Source organism: Drosophila tropicalis, unplaced genomic scaffold (assembly GCF_018151085.1).
Source record: "Drosophila tropicalis isolate 14030-0801.00 unplaced genomic scaffold, ASM1815108v1 contig_694, whole genome shotgun sequence".
Classification (NCBI taxonomy): Eukaryota; Metazoa; Arthropoda; class Insecta; order Diptera; family Drosophilidae; genus Drosophila; species Drosophila tropicalis.
The window spans coordinates 3,750,533-3,765,914 of record NW_027173176.1 but is presented as its reverse complement, the minus strand read 5'-3'; the positions used below and the strand labels follow the sequence as shown (position 1 = coordinate 3,765,914).

The 15,382-nt window shown below is 36.2% G+C and overlaps 1 protein-coding gene across 1 annotated transcript in view; it reads right to left on the bottom strand.

Annotated features, from left to right (window-relative positions):
• LOC137579186 (cytoplasmic polyadenylation element-binding protein) overlaps window positions 1-15,382 on the bottom strand; it is a 352,744-nt gene that overhangs the window by 214,771 nt on the left and 122,591 nt on the right. The gene's annotated exons all lie outside the window — the stretch shown is intronic.

The window sequence follows — 15,382 nt, the reverse complement described above, 5'->3', positions numbered from 1 at the left end:
CACCCACAAGTCACACCGTATGCTAGCTAACTGCCACTATCCTTCCTGGCTAAATTGTGTGCCTCGAATGTTATTTATACGTTTGTTTGTGCTGGTCAGTGTAAAGAAGGATTTTTTCATTTTCCAAAATCGGGTCAAGGCAGTGTTGTGCAGTGCAGTGTAATGTAATGTAATGTAGGTGCTGCAGCACTTCACCATAACTTTTCGATTAGCTTTGCCAACTCATTTAACAAATGGTTTGGCTGACAGTAAGAAAATATAACAAATTTACTTGTAGAAATCGACCAAAAGACTCGAAAGAATAGTGCAAAGTGAGCTCTTTGGCTCTCTCACTCTACGTAGTTTTCATTGCAACACCTTTAGAATCATAAATTGTGACCTGGCACAACTCTTTCCAGGAATAGCAAAAGTAAGACTGAGACAAACTGGGGGAGCGAGAGAGTGCGAGGGATAGGGCAAAAGTTTTGTTAACCTCCACATCAACCCATTTTTGGATTGTCCGCCCACTTTTCAAAAAGTTTTTGGTAGTAAGTTAAAGCACCCGCGGGTAATTCGATAAAGCGTAAAATTTTGCACTTAAACTATTTTCATCTTGTGCTTCTTCCGTGCTACTTCATCTCTATCCAAAAACAAAAGAAAAAAAAAAAAAAAACAGAGGGGAAGAGATCTCCGTTGCTCCTCCGCATTCATCCTTCTTGTTTAGCCGGTTCGTGGCATTTTGGCAATTGCATTGTAGTTGTTATTATTGTTCTTTTTGGTTGACCTATGTAAGAGGGTTTTGAATTACAATACAAAAGTTTTTGTCTGATTGCGTGTCCAAGTGGCTTGAAAATGAAAATAAAGTACCCAGAGCTCATCTGTACAGAAGAGAAGAGTCATTGCTCATTCTTGCTGCTTGAAGGAGGAGAAGGATGCGGCATGGAGAATGTTGGCCAAGATGTGCGGCAGCCAACTTGATTGAGTGTGAAAAAAGTGTACAGGGGAAACACATCGTACATACAAATTTATACTATATGGAAAAGGAAATGAATCGGAAAATTTTAGGAAACGAAATCGAAAGAAATTGAAAATGATTTTCATTGACATTGGCAAGTTGTTTCTCTCTAATGTTGGACCGATAACTTCAGTTTGCTCTCGATTCCCATATAGGACTCTTATATAAAGTCTATATAAAAATTCTTTAATAATTGTTAAAGAATTTCAATAGAACCTTATTGTCCCTGCGAGTGTTTATGAACTATATTACCAAAAGTAAGTGCCCATTGGTCTGTCATTTAGTGTTAAATTGTGGTAAAGGGGGCAATCACTTGGACAATTCTTAATAAAAGGAGGCTGTAAAAAATTAAAGTCCTGACTTTTTATGCAGAAAAGAAGTCAATAGCGAAAATTACTTAAACTTTTTAATCCTACATCAAAGTCGATTGAAAATCCATACCTGCTAGTTTGATGCAATACCTTAATCCAAGTTAATTTAAGCAAACTTTTGCTTTTATAATCTATACTAAAAATGTCAAGTTAGTCAGACCGCGTAAGCTCTGTTAGCTTTAATGAAGCTTGTCTGCTAGCACATGGAGTCAAAAAAAAAAAAAGGAAGCGAAATGGAAAAGTAACTGAAATTTCGTTTCATTTGCCTTTTGTGATGATTGTGTCAAATGTTTGCAATTAGCGAATAAAACAAAGGTCAGCATAGCTTTTTAGCCGCACAAAATGAAGACTTAACTAAATTAAAAATCTCATTTAAATTAATCCTCATTGAGGATACTTGTTAGTGTTGTCCAATCGTTTTGCCGCTGTCCTGATGTTTTCTTGTCCTGTTGCTCTACTAAGTGCTGTGTCCTGTGACCTGACTGGCCATAGCCTGACATCCTCCTGTGTGCGCTCATCAACGCATTACAAACAATTCCACTTTAGGCACGCCAACCTCAGCCAAGCTTGTGGTTGCATGAAAACAAGAGAAACAGAGAGAGGAGAGAGAGAGAGAGAGGGGTGAATCACCCGCATATACCCACTTACCCAACCTACCTAGCCAATGAATGAATGAATGTTGAAATGGAGAAGCTTAAGTCTTGTTTAGCAATTTGGAATTTTAAAATCCTATTAAATTTGCAATCACCGTTTGATTTGTGTTTGCTGTAGCTTCTATTACTGCTGTTTTTACTCCTTGTTTGTCTATTGTCCTAGAGTGAGACACTCTGTTGGACACGTTCGTTCAATCTACGAATTCAAGTCAAAGGGCTTTCAATGATTCAATAGTTTAATTTCGAATTTCCAAGCAAATAAACAAAATCTATACATATATTGGATAGAATATACATTCAGAGATATCTACATACATACATACATACATACAAACATGAGCTAGAAAAGAGATAGACATATACATATACATATGTATATATTGCTTTCTATTTAGTTTAGTTATTAAATGTATCCATTTCCATTTACCAAATTACGCCACAATCACAATTGTTGTTCTTGTCTATCCATTTGTCCCTGATGTCTGTCCGACTGTCGGTTCTTATTTGCCTATTTTACCAAAAACCCTTCACCATCGTTTCTACTCCCCCTCACCCATTCCATTTGCTGTTGTTTAGAAATTCTGCTCACAAATGCCCACAAATACAAACTTTATCCTCTAGATACATATATTCATATATGTATGTAAATACATAGACACATATGTATGTATGTATGTTTGTACATACATACATATGTATGTATATTCTCTGTATCCTCGCTCTATTTTGATCTTTCTCCTCTATCTCTTTCTGCATGTGTAATTACATAAAAGTTGATAATGTGTTGATTATTTGAGGTATTTATGCAATTTGAGTTCTTCAGTTTTGTCTGTAATTATTTAATTGCATTTACAGCTTTTATTGTCTAAAGATTTTTGTGTGTGCAGCCTTTTATCATTTTATCCATGCTCAAGCATATGTATAGCGATGTCTATATGTACATAAATACATACAAACATACATACATATGTCTCAAGTCAAAGGGAAAATATTTTTGATGTGTTGATTGCATTTTTGAGTTTGATTGATAATAATTGATTTTATGTATTGGTCAATTTCTGTGGACATTAATTGATTACTTGGTTACCAACAACAACAACAACAACAACATCAACAACAACAATCATTTCAATATAATTGTTAATTGAATTTTCACTGATTTCAAAAAGATTGTATTTCAACCATTTAACGATGTACCTTACCATACGTGTGTGTGTGTGTGTGAGTGTGTGTGTGTGTATGTGTATATGCTTGTGCGTATATGTATGTTTGTCGTAATTTAATTTCATAAAAAGCAATTGTATTCGTCGACTAAGTTCACAAGACCAATTCCATTGCAAGAACCTCTCTCTACCATTCTGTTCTCCTTCTTGTCATTCGCCATATCGCATCAACTGCGCCAACTCAAAAGCCTCGACAAACTTTGCTTGGCATTCACAAAATGACAAAACGATGTGGCCAAAAAGGAATGAAAGGGAAAGAACTCAACTAACCAACCAACCAGCCAGCCAGCCAGACAAGAGTGTGTACCTATTCTAGTGAGGAGCTTATCGCTGAAAAATCTATGAAACACGATATAAAAACGTCTTTGAGATGCTTCGAACTAAACTAATCTCTAATATGATTAAATAAGAGACAGATAGACAGAAAGATAAGGATACGCAGGCAACATTTGCCTCTCCCCAAATCCCTCTTCAAATTATTCAAACTGGTTCTTACTCCATTCTAATCCATTCATTTATTTTACTCCTAATAATATAACAATCTATTGTATTCAATTTACTTCTCTTTTCTACTAAATTCAAGAAAAACTATAAAATTTTAGACCACATTTCAATTAGGGCTAAGTTGAAATTAGCTTTTAACTTCCATTAAAACAAGTCTTCAAAGGAATGTCACGTGGAAATTAATTTCTATTTTGGTGTCACCTCTAGAAAGGACGCGTGTGGTTGAGTATTTATTTTATTTTTTAATGCCACCGCCAAAAGAGATAGAAAACGAAAGAGAGAGGGAGAGGAAGAGAAAGAGAGAGAGAGAGAGAGACGTAGATAGAGATGGCAGGAGACAGAGACAGCAGATATGGAAGTATTTTCATTGTCTTGTTTGCCAACGTCGAGAGTCGTTGAATATTTGACATTGGACTTGCTGTGTGTGTGTGCCAGCCAAAACATCACAAAATGGTTGGCAACACTGGCAGACAACGAGGACCGGCCGGCAAACACACACACACACAGATACACACACATAATTGCGCATATTTACGTTGCTTTCTTTTGGTTTTTTTTTTTTTAAATATATATTTTTATATGCAATTCTTTATTTTTTGTTGTTGGCTGAAGTCAACACGCCGACTGTGTGTGTGTGTGAGTGTGTGCGTGTGCAACGTGTGTGGCCAAATACAATGAAAAATACTCACATCATTTATGCACAAACGTTGCCAACTTTTGAACACATACAGACACAGAGACAAAAAGGAAAAGTCGAGTCGAGTGGCATTGAGATGAGTCGCGACCACTGCCTTTTTCGTAAGGCAAAAGCAGATAACTCCAGCTCAAGCCTAACCGCAAAAAAAACAGGAAGATCCTTACACAGACGAGGGAGCGAGAGCGAGAGAGAAAGGCAAACGCACACACACACAGACACACACACACATGGCACACAGGATAAAAAGAATTCGCGTTTTAAGCATTTTCAAATTAAATTAAAATTGCAGTTACAACTGCAGAACAAGTAGAGAAAACGTTTGTAGTGTACGTTTCCTTTCTACCGCCCAACTCCATTCCCCCCCCGACAACCCCCTGTTGTCTACCCTGTTGGCCGCCACAAAACGGCTAGAAAAATGCCAAAAGCCGCCTTTGAAGTCTTAGCTCCTTTTGATTATGAGAGTTTCTCGTCCTTTATCCCCCCGCCCTCACTCTATCTTAACCATTCTGTTGATGATGGAAAAGAGAGAGATTTCAGAGGGGGGAGTAAGAAAAAGCTGCGGTAGAAGAGACACAAAACAACGCTATAATAAAAAGTTAAGTGAGTTGGTGGATTGAGGGTGATGTAGAAAAAATAGAATAGAAGTTGCATTTGCAAGTTTTTTATATTTTTTTTGTTGGCAAAAAGGTTTTAACTGAAATATGGTTATCAAAGAGAGAAAAGCCAAGAAAATGGCAAATAAAGCTCTTTTGTATATAAATAAGAAAAAATAGTTGAGGCAAGTTTGTTTTCCTCTTATCAGAGAGCAGAGATAGTGATTAAGAAGTAATAAAAGAGATATATGCATATATCTCTATATATAGAACGGAGAATAGTTCCATAAAAAAAAAACTATTTAAATAAGCCGACTATGTTTATTCTATTTGATTTTAACTAGGTGATCTCTCTCTCTCTCTCTTCTAAAATTTACTGGTTTTTTCTTCAAATTGTTTACATTTTTCATTCACTTACTTATCCTTTATAATTATACAAAGAATCTGCTCATCTTTTTATGCTACTTTTGAAATAATCTTCTTCAGAGAAGATTCCCAGTCGGCTTAAGTGAAATGTTTGATTTATCTTTATTATTTTTAGTTAGTTTTTAATTTCATTATTCTAGTTAATTTTCATTAATTTATTATTGATTTATTTTTTAATCATTCCTTTTTTCTGGTTTCTTCATTTAGTAGGTTTTAGTTCTTCTAACTTTATAGAATTTGTATTCGATTGGTATTTGATTTATTTTTGTTTTCTGTTTCTTTTGCTCCTCCAATATTGTAACTTCGTTTTGTGTTGACTAAATTTTCCATTTCTTTTGTCCTTCTCCCCACCTTTTCAGTTCTTTAGCTTAGCAACATGGGAATGGTAATTTGTTTAAACTTATTTCTCATTTTCTTTTTGCAAGTTTTAGAAAAGTGCTTTAATTGCATTTTTACTTACTAAGTAGATCTCTTGTCCAACTCACTCTCTCTTTCTTTCACCCTCTATTCGTAATAATGTGCCAATTAAGTGTATTTGCCTCCTTCTCCTCTCGTCCTTTCTGTGTCTCCTTCCACCACTTTCATTGAATCCTACACTCTTTCTGTATCAGTCGTAGTACATTGAATTACCGGTTGCCAATTATCGCAATGTACCATAAAATACACACAAACACAGATATATATACAAGCAAACAAACAAGCCCACACAAGGTAGACAGAATCACGCACACAAATACATATATATATATATATAGATATAAAGGAACAAATGAGCGCATTTAAAAACATTACCGCGTTGGGGCACAGAAACATCAACAAAAACAAAGCAAAAAGCAAAGTAATAAAAATGCTACAGAAAGGCAAAAGCCCTCTTTACTATGTGTTTGTGTGTGTGTGTGCAGTTGGTTACTGGTGCGGCGAAGGAGGGGCGGGGTTTTAAAAATTGCACAACATGACAGCAAAATGCATATTATGCATAATTAACTGTTTATGCGAATGAGTGACAAGCGAAAGGACGTGGATGCCAAGAGAATCAAGCAACAAAAACAAGCCAGAGGAGGAGCAGCATCGTATCAACAGCAGCACCAAAGAGTATAGAGTATAAGAGAGCGGCTAATGGGATGAGCAGGGGCCAGCGCCTATGATGATGATGTTGATGATGCTGATGATGATTACATTTGTTGAAAGTGAAACAATGCCAAGCTCGGTCGAAGGGAAATGAACGGACGATGAGCTGGGTGCGACTACTGCTAATTTAGACGTTGCCTGTCATTTGCCCCCTTCCCCCAGCACCTCGCCCCGCCGCTACACCATCAATCTTCTATCCCCCCCCATCTACAATTTGTTCACTGTGGCTTTTAATAATTCACACCCCGCTCAGGACAAAAAAAAAAAAACCAAACCAGGCGATGATGAAGAAAAAAAATGGGTTAAAAATGCAGGAAAAACAACAAAAATGAAAGAAATGAGAAGCAGGAAACAAAAAAAAAAAAAAAAAAAAACAGCCAACAACATGTGTAGGATGAACCGACAGTAGGAGCAGGAGCATATACGGGGCCAGTCTGTGAGGGCGTGGCATGGCTTTGCCTTTGTCATCAGGACTAACATTGCTTTCACTTCGCATGCCGTCAATTTGACATGTTTACCATGTGTCTGGGGTTCCTGCTCATATAACAAAAGGCATCTCATACTGGCAAGAGAGGGAGCTTCAGGGAAGGGGATGGACGAGGGGGTTTAACGTGAAGCAAAAGTGTAGCATACATTCCAGCATGTTGCGAGTCCACAGTCTGAGCAAAACTTTGTCCTTTTTTTTATTTTTTAAGATTTTCTCTTTCTGGATTTCACTTTTGTAGATTTTTTTGTTTTGTTCTTTGGTCACAGATTTGATGAGATGACAAGAATCATCAGTGTCCATAGTTTGTCAGTCAGCTGCCAGGTTTCGATAAGATAAAAAGCCAAGCAAAGTCGATCGGATTTCAAGATTTTGCCATCTCTTAATGGATTAAACAAAAGATAATATTGTTGAATAGGTCATGAAGTAAGCAACAAATTTACACTATCTACAGTTAGACAGACTAAAAAGAGACAAGTGATGGTTTATTGATGAGATGTGTTCAATACGTTTTGGTAAATATCATATCATATTAATTTACAAAAAATACTATTGAAAGCATTTGAATATATATTTTTGTTGTTGTTGTTTTTGTTTGCTTCTGCTTTTGTTTTCAAACTGCAGGCCCACATCAATTAATTGCAAGCCTAAAATACAATAAAAATATAAAACATAAAACGTATTTTTGGATGCCTCATGCTATTAATACTTCACATGGCTCAATCGTTTTGCACCCTGCTCTTGCATAATTTAATGAACGATGCCATGGCAATTGCAAATTATGCAGAATTTTGCAGAGACCCCAAAAACACAGGCAACCGCCAACAACAGCCAACAGCAGCAACTATTCAATTTCATTCATGTGCAAATATTTTATTACCCAGACACACACACACACAGAGAGAGACATACATACATACATATGCAGAATGCAGATACAGACAGTATAGAGCAGAACAGGCCAAAACAGCAAACAGAACAAGGATAAATTCTCACACACAAACACACACACACACACACACACACGCACTTAGAACGACAGAGTGTGAGAGAGAGAGGGAGAGAGAGACAGACTTTCAGCCGCAGCCAAATTAATTAATAAACGCAATGGCAACAATGACAAATTTTCCGCATGAAAAACTACAACAAGCCAAAAAACAAAAGCGCAAAAGTGAACAAAAGTCACAAATGGCTAAAAGAGAATAAGCAAAAAAAAAAAAAAAAAAAAAACAAGAAATAAAGAGCGGCAAACATGCTGATAATGATCAGAGAACAGGCAACTACTATAATGTATATCTAAAGCTTAGCCATGTGGGTTATATGTATATGAACATATATGTATATGTAGGTACAATGCATTGCATGATATATCAGTTTAGTTTTTATCATTGTAAACATGGCTAATAATTAGTTAATGCTTAGCGCCATATGGTGGCCATCAAAGTGTTCTGTCTGATTGTGAAAGTGAAAGAGATATAGAAACTTTTGTGCTATATATTCCATTGTCTTTTTGTTGGTTATGTTTTTCAATTGACGTTGAAAATCACGAACACGTGGGGTTTTTTTTGCTTTTCTTTCAGTTTTGTGCCATTTTTTTGCGCTGTGTTGTGTTACCCTTTTTTGTTGCTGCTGTTGCTTGTTTGTTTGTGTCTCCATTCTAGTCGTTATTTCTTTAGGTTCATTTATGCGTGCGACAAGTCCGTGTTCTTCTCTCTATGTATCTTCGCGTGTGTTTGTGTGTATGTGTGTGTGTGTGGGTGCATTGTGTTTTGAATGAATGAAAAATGCTGCATATGCCAAGGAGCAAAGCTAACAAGTTGATATCTCAATTGAAAAGCTTAAAGTAATTTATTTTTTCATCTCATCTCTGCCTTGAAATTTATTTGGCCACGTTTTTTTTACCGTTACTGATCAATTACATTTCATATGCTAACATGCCGCAAACTATGCAACACTTTTGTGTGACAAAAACACTTGAAATTCAATTGGTAAAACGAGATTTGCATAAATATGAACTGCAAGTCAAAGAGAGAGAGAAACGTTGAGAAAAAGTGAAAGAGGCGGCAGACAGTTAGCATAAAATTCATTTTAACATTTCCTTCAACTGACAATTTTTGCGTGGCTAGCGTTTAAACAAACTATCATTCCATCCGACCACGCCTCCACACGTCAACCAAACCAAAAACCAAAACGGAGCGAAGAAAACAAAAAAAACCTCCTGCTGCTGACAATTATTACATCCGCAGGACACAGACACAGGAACAGGACACCCACACACACACACGGACACACACACTCTGGCACATACCCACACACACCCAACGAAAGAAAAAACTAGCCAAGTATGTATGTGGAAATTTCCTCCCCTTCAAAAAAACAGAAACCCAACTGCCTTCGAAAATCGAGAAATGGAACAAGCAAATTAAAAAGGAAAAGGAAACGCATAAAAAATTGCGACGATTGAATTTAAATGCCCAGGCCACTTGAGCCAAACGGAGAGCGAAAGAGAGAGAGAGAGAGAGTGAGAGAAGGAAAGAATTTTCGGGCAGCAGCTAGTTTCGAAGGGGAGAGGGAGGAGTGACATTTCCTTTATCCGGGATAAGATTTCCATAGCCAAAAATGGTAGTGGCAGTCGTTCTGGTCAGTTAGCCTTCATTTCGTTTGGCATTACAAAAATAGGTTGTTAATATGCATGGCCATATGCCGAAGAGTTCTTCAATGTAATATATATACCCAATATTATATACATACATACATACATACTTGTGTGTATATGTATATGGACTTGTGTTTGTATGTTAGTAAGCTTGTTGGCTTTGGCTTTGTCCTTTAATGTCTTGGCAAAGGACTTGCAAATGTCCTTTGGAGAAACACACACAGGCAAACAAAATAAATAAAGTAAAAATTTAGTTAGTGCTTCAAATAAAAATTCAATAGAATGTATAATAAACAGAAAGGGACATAAAAGGAAAAATTAAATAAAAATAACTTAAGCTTGGACGCTCATGCCTTTGAAGATATAACGAAAATATTTATTTAACATCGTATTTTTGTTTAATTAATTATTAAAATAATTATATTAAAGCCCAAGAACCAAACAGAGTAAAAGGTCCACAAATAATCAGTGTTACATAGCTAATTGTAAGTTGAAATTAATAGTAATTAGTGTTGAATAAAGATTAAAAAACATGGTGTTCGTAAATCTGTTTCGACTTAAGTTGAGTTATATAAAAAAAGTATTATTTAATATGACTTTAACGACTGCTTGGTCGAGCTTAATTAAATGCTTTTATTAGTGCTGATGAACCACAATATATGTCATTATGTTCCTTGATTAAATGCCTAAGAGAATAATCTGAATACTTGCCACACACTTGCAATCCTCTCGAGCATCTTCTACCAACTTCTTTACTTCGAGTCCTTCTTCGCTTCGTTGTCTGCCTTGCCTAGCTCAATTAGAAGTATGTCAAAGTAAACATGTGCTTGCATATTAAACATTTCGCCACTTCTACTTTCTACTTTGTAGAAGAGGCCAATCAAGCAATCTCTGAAAAACGTTTCTTCAATTTTCGCCAAACCCTTTTCTCTCTCTCTCTCTCTCTCTCTCTCTATCCCTTTCTAAAGAGCGACTATGTATCCTTTGCCAATTCATTAAGTGTCAAAAAGTTTTGCTTTTTGGTCATTTTTTCTCATTCCTTTTGAAGGAGACTTTTGAATCGTACATGTAGAACGATGTATTACAACCTTTAGCAGGACAATGACCATATATACATAGATGCATATATGCATGTATGTATGTGTGACTGAGCGTATGTGCGAGTCTATCCATTGTATGAATGACTGAAGATACATTGAATTAAATTTATTTGAAAACGCATAGTGAGACAGAGAGAGAGAGAGAGGCAAAGTCTAGGAAAAAGTTAAGTTTTGTCTACCTTCTCCTGCTTCTGTCTCTCCCCCACTCACCCCCCCAAAAAAACCAAGCTCAAACGCCAAAAGTTGGACAATTTGGCCAAAAGTGGTGAACGGTGAAGAGACATAAGATTTTTTTTTTTTTTCTGGGTAAAGCTTCTGACTTTTGCTTGGATCCATCTTATTTTTTTTTTTTTTTTTGTTCATGTTCATATGCATATATTTCTATTCGTTTGTTTTTGCATTTTGAATGAAAATTGTTGCTTTTGTTGTTGAAGCTGCTAAAAATTAACTTTGTCTATTTTAATTAAATTCTCTTTGGTGTCCATTTTTGTATTTATGTATATATATTTTAATTTTTGGTCAGTTAACTCTGGCTAGCATAAAAGTTAGGTGAAAGAATTTAATACCAATTTAGTATTTTAATTATGCATACAAGATATGTAACTACACAAAACGAGAAAAGGGAAGCTTCCGGAAAGGCCATTTAGATTCCAGATATACGATGATAAAGACTATAATAAAGATTAAGATTTTAATTGTATCACAAAAATGTAACTCGTTGTGTCAACTCTAAGAATTTATGGCAGTACAGAAAAATACAAATAGATACAAAGGACTCTTTATGATCAAGACCACCTATATACATATATCATAAGTCTGAAGAGTCTTATGTCTATGAATTTCAAATTTTAGTTAATAAATCTATATTTTCACTGTTTGCGATTTATGATTTATGTACTTATTGAATGACCCTCGCTATTTGTTATAGTTATTCACATAGAAACGTACGAAATGATATGTCGTTGGGAATTTTTCAATTTGGTTGCTTGCATGGATATATATTTTATTTTTATTTCCTTTTTCGTTTTCACATGTCTATCTAAGCATATACATATATGTATATATATATATATATTCATAAGGCCGCCTAATGCAAGTCGTTGTCATCGGGTCGGTAGAACATGGGGGAATGGGCAGGTGTAACCACATATATGCGATTTGCATAGAAAGAAAGAGAGAAAATCGTCATCAAGTAGTCGCTAAGGGGTGATGGTGGGGTGATAAAAGGAGAGGGGGGAGTCTTGGATAGGAGATAAGGAGGAACCACCGACACGAATGAGATGTTGCTTTAGTGATTGTCTCCTCTTCGTCTTCATCTTCATCGTACAGCCTTTCCACGATTCGTCCTTGTGTGTGTTTCTTTGTCTGCATATTGCTCCTCCCTCAAATCTACATTTGAATTCCGTTTCAAGTTAGCGGGGTCGCACACCCGCACCCCACACACACACACACACACACACTCATATGCGGATATACAGACATATACACAATAAGCCAACAAAATGTTGAGAAAATTATTTTCGTTTTTTTTTTTTTTTTTTTTCGTGAAGGTAAGAAAAAATATGTAAAAATTGTATCCTTTCGCACACTGTTGGTGCATGAGTGTGAGTGTGGTGTGTATGTGTGTGTGTGTGTGTGGGAAATAAAAATTGAAAAAGCAGTCGAAAGGCGGCAAGGCGTGGGCAGGCCAAAAGACGCTTACAAAAGGCGACGAGGAAAATAAAATAAAAATGTTACAGGAGCAGCATCAGCAGCAGCTGCCTGCCGGCAGGCAAAAAGGATTTGCATGCGTGGGTATGTGTGTGTATTTGTGTGAGCCATTTGCCTTTTTGCCAGGACCTCGGGACTCTGGCGACGGTCCCTGGGGAACTATTGTTCTTATTGTTGCCTTGGATATTTTCTACGCTGTTAAGTTGACGCAAAAGGATCTTCCATGGATCTGTATGTATATGTGTATGTGTATGTGTGTGTGTGTGTGTGTGTGTGTGTGTGTGGAAAGGTACTAAGTCGGAACAAAGCTCAAAATTATGCAACATATTTTTTATTTTATTTCCGTTTCTCTTACTTATTTATTAAGCATTAAAGGCAAAAGTTGAAAGTGCAGAGCTATTTTTGTTGCTGCTGTTTTTTTTCGTTTTTTTTTTTTGCTTTTGCTGTTGCCTTGTTAACTTGCGGCTTGGCCTCTTTTTTCTTTCCCTTCCATCGTTTTCTTCTTCATTTTCCTCTTTCATTTTTCTTCTTGTTGTATGTTTTTTTCCCTCTTTTTTTATAGGCAACCCTAATGAAATTACATACATTGGCGCTTCTGGTCTGAAGGCTGAAGCTGATTATGGAAATGGAAAGGGGAGTTTATTATATGACTGACTCAGTCATCTATTTATGCAAGTTTCTTTTCTTTCTTCTCAAATGATCTCAGAGGCAGAGTTAAGTCAAGTTAATTTGTAGAAGACTAAAGAAGGAGTCCACAATTGTTGAGTGAGAGGGGCAATTGAAAAGTTTTTCATTGAAATCGCTTCAAGGAACACAAGCTGGCGTTAAACTCCACTCGAATTTTTAGTGAAATGAGTAAAGAGCATTAAGAAACAATATGTTAGTGATAATATCATGAACTTAACTTTAATCTTTAACTGCCAATCTTTCCAATTTCCGTAATACAAATTATCATTTGTCAATAAGTGTTAGCTAAACCCTTCACTTGGGTCTTATGGTTCTTTTGCGTTTCTTCCTTTTTAGCATCTCAATTCTGTGCCTTAACTAATGCAGCAGTCTTTGTGGCAGTCAACAGGAAGGAGAGGCTTTAGAGGTCTCTTTCTTGCAATCTCTATGCTTTTACGCCCCTATCAGGACATTGTCAGGACCTCAAGTCTCATTGATAAATAATGTGCGGCATGAGGCTTTTCAAAACAATAGAAGAAAATATGTAAATTGCATACAAAATGAAAAGCGACTTGGGCGCAGTTCAGACTCTCGAACTGTATCTGTGTGTGTGTGTGTGTGGCTAGAGTGTGTTTATGTAGATGTGTGGATGTGTATTTGTGTGCTCATGTGTGGAGGACAAGGCGTATGTGTAATATGATTATCATAACGTCTCTCCAGTCGTTTGCTGCATGGTTTCTTGAATTTATTGTACGACTATTTTCCACAAGCCAGAAAGAAATGAAGTAAGTAATACATTCCACCGACTGCAATATACCCTGCATCCAATGAAAACTATTTTGAATTCACAATGTTAAAGAATGTATGTAAATGAATGTAATCAGCATAGACATTTGCTTTACTTCCAGAGTCTCCGAAATCTATTTATGCACATGGACAAAGAGACGGAAGTAGCTAGATCGATTCGTTTGTTGACTTTGATTAAAAGAGAGCATACGAAATGTTTTCTTCTGCATGTGACAAAACATTTTTTAAGTGCAGGGTATAAAAAAAGCCATTGCCACCAGATCCAAGACTCCTCTTTGACCCATACTCTACAAACCGACAAAAACCGAAGACTAAGACTTTTCCAAAGGTTTTTCCTTCTTTTCTATTTCACTATTTTTCTTTGGTTTTCTTCAGCTCCCTATCTCCCTCTCTCTAGCTATCTCTCACTGTTTCTTTCTTTCTTTCAACTTTTTTTTTCTGCATTATTGATAAAATATTTGCAAGCATTTTCTCGTATTTTCTTTTAATATATTATATGGAAGGAACACCAAGACCTACCTACCCCTTTTCCCACCCACATGTACACACACACTCACTCACACACACACACACACACACACACACATACAGTCAGGCAGACACACATGTATGTATTGAGAAGCTGCATTCATTTTTGTGGTCCGGATGAAATGCCTTAAAAGCCTTTTCTACGATTCTTGGCCATAGTTATTCATATGATGTGAATGCTTATATAAATTGATTTATGCAACAAGTCAGAAAAGACTGTAAGTGTGTGTGTATGCTGTTGTTTTTTTTTTATCCTTTCTTCAGTATTTCTTTCATTTTTCGTGAATTCCCCCCAATGCAATTCAGGATTATTGTAACATCCTTGATCAACTTTACATAAATTTGTTTGCTAAGAACTCAATTAGATCAAGTTTAAGTACATATTGATGGGGTCAAAGAAAAAGTGTTACAATTTCTTCTTTTTGGATTTTCAGTTAACAAAAAGCTCAGAACTATATCAGAGATTTGATAAGATCATGCATTAGGCAAATGCACTGCTGTTAGTTAGAGTGTTTAGAAGCTTTACGCGGTCATCTCTTTTAATTGCTCTTGCCTGCCCTGCGGAAAGTAAAAGAGTTCTGTCCCTCAGTGTAGTTATTAGCTGTTACAACGAATTCATTTGATTTCAAAATAGCTGCAGCAGACCATTTTGCTTAAGTCGCTCTAAAATATAAAGACGTTCTGCAATGACAATCAAGAACTAGGCAGAAAGCATATACCCATTGCCAATCATAATGAGCCAAGACATCAAAGTTTCAATCTCGAAATATTAAACAAAATTCACTTTCTTTCATTTTCTCAAAAAAAAGTCTTTCAGTTCTAGCGATAGGCACTAAGGTGGG